This window comes from Gorilla gorilla, chromosome 19 (assembly GCF_029281585.2).
Source record: "Gorilla gorilla gorilla isolate KB3781 chromosome 19, NHGRI_mGorGor1-v2.1_pri, whole genome shotgun sequence".
NCBI lineage: Eukaryota > Metazoa > Chordata > Mammalia > Primates > Hominidae > Gorilla > Gorilla gorilla.
In genome coordinates, this window is record NC_073243.2 from 20,872,493 (window position 1) to 20,874,906 (window position 2,414).

The 2,414-nt window shown below is 45.9% G+C and overlaps 1 pseudogene; it reads left to right on the top strand.

Moving 5' to 3' along the window:
• Positions 1-1,190: 1,190 nt before the first annotated feature.
• Positions 1,191-2,034, top strand: LOC101128813 (protein NipSnap homolog 1-like; annotated as a pseudogene).
• Positions 2,035-2,414: the final 380 nt, after the last annotated feature.

Sequence of the window (2,414 nt, forward strand, 5' to 3'; positions counted from 1 at the left end):
GATGGGGCTTAATTAAATTAAAAAGCTTCTTCACAGCAAAAGGAATAATCAGCAGAGTTAACAGACAACCCACAGAGTGGGAGAAAATCTCTGCAATCTATACATCAGGCAAAGGACTAATATTCAGAATCTACAATGAACTCAAACAAATCAGCAAGAAAAAAAAACAAACAATTGCATCAAAAAGTGGGCTAAGGACATGAATAGACAATTCTCAAAAGAAGATAAACAAATGGCCCCAACAAGCATATGGAAAAATGCTCAACATCACTAATTATAATGGAAATGCAAGTGAAAACCACAATGTGATATCACCTTACCCCTGCAAGAATGGCCATAATAAAAAAAATCAAAGTAATGGATGTTGGCATGGATGCAGTGAAAAGGGAACACTTTTACACTGTTGGTGGGAATGTAAACTAGTACAACCACTATGAAAAACTGTTTGGAGATTCCTTAAAGAACTAAAAGTAGATCCACCATTTGATCCAGCCATCCCACTACTGGGTATCTACCCAGAGGGAAAGAAGTCATTATACCAAAAAGAAACTTGTACACACATGTTTATAGCAGCAAAATTCGCAATTGCAAAAATGTGGAACCAACTCAAATGCCCATCAGTCAACAAGTGGATAAAGAAACTGTGGTATATATATACAATGGAATACTACTTAGCCACAAAAAGGAATGAATTAATGGCATTCACAGCAACCTGGATGGAATTGGAGACTATTATTTTAAGTGAAGTAACTCAGGAATGGAAAACCAAACATTATATGTTCTCACTTATATGTGGGAGCTAAGCTATGAGGACACAAAGGCATAAGAATGATACATTGGACTTTGGGGACTCAGGGGAAAGGGTCGGGGGTGGTGAGGGATAAAAGACTACACATTGGGTACAGTGTACACTGCTTGGGTGATGGATGCACCAAAATCTCAGAAATCACCACTAAAGAGCTTATTAATGTAACCAAACACCACCGGTTCCCCCCCCCCCCAAACCTATTGAAATAAAAAATTAAAAGTAAAAAAAATGTGTTTGAACCTAGTTATAATGATTTAAAATTCATGGGCCAAAACTGCAATTACTTTTGCACCAACCTAGTGCAGCTCCACCCAGTGAGAGCAGAATATACATTCTCTTCAAACACACCATGAGGTCTTCCTGCAACCTTCCCTGATCCAACATGGCTTCGTGGCTGTGCAGCATCTCCGCAGTATCACAGTGGCTACTGGAAGGCCCAGGCCTGTGCTGGGGATGTTGCAGCTGCGGCTGTGCTGCATTTCTATCCTAAGGACAACGAAGGCTACTGGTTCTGCTCCCTCTTTGTTCACAAAGTGGATCCCTGGAAGGATGCCCACTCTGCCCTGCTGTCCAAGAAGGAGACCAGCAACCTCTACAAGATCCAGTTTCACAGTGAGAAGCCTGAGTGCCCGGATGCCTATAGTAGGCACTGATGGAGGCAGCACTGTCCATACTGCACTAGGATGAGGACTACCCTGCTCCCTCATGGGCAACTGGAACACGTGCTGTAGGGAGCAGGACCAGGCACTGCACCTGTGGAGGTTCTCAGGTGGCTACTCAGCCCTCGCGGACTGCATGACAAGGAGTACCTGGAGGTCCGGAAGGAGTGCAGCTGGATGCTGTTGTCCAGGAGACACCAATTGCTCCTTGAGTTCAGCTTCTGGAATGAGCCATAGCCCAGCGTGGACCCCAACATCTTATGAGCTGAGGACATGCAAGCTTAAGCCAGGAACCATGATGGAGTAGGGGAACAATTGGGGTCCTGCCAGCAGGTACCAGCAGCAAGTCCCAGCAGGAGAACCAGGAGGCAATGGTGGCTTCTCCCAAATAGGAGAGCTCCACCTTGTGCATCATCTCTGGTCCTATAAAGACCCACAGTCTTGGGAGGAGACCCGAAGTGCTGCCTGCAGGAAGACGGCTTGGGATGAAATGTCTATTATACAGTTCCCCTCGGGCAACACGTGGAGTCTTGGATCCTCTTGAGGATCCTCTTGAGCTCCTCTTGAAGACCTCACCTCTCCAGTCATGCTCCCAACACTTCTACCTTCTTCCCTTTCTCCCTCAGAGCAACCCTGGACAGGGGAGCACCCCCGTCCTACTGTCATGGTTTTCTCTTGGCTCTGGGAGGACTCTGAGAGTCCATGCTTAGCTCAGACAACGGGGAACTGAAGGATGACAAATTCTGAGGACTTAGAGCTCAGCTCAGCTCCTTCCTGCCTTCCCCTCCTCCCTCCTTCCCCCTGCTGGAAGTAGTTCCTAATTTCTCTGAATGAAACATAACCATCTTCTAGGTCTGCTTACATCTTTTGCTAAGATTTCTCAGTCCCCAGCTATCACCACAGAAATCCTCGGTTTAGCTTAATTGCACAAAAGGAAGTATGTCCAG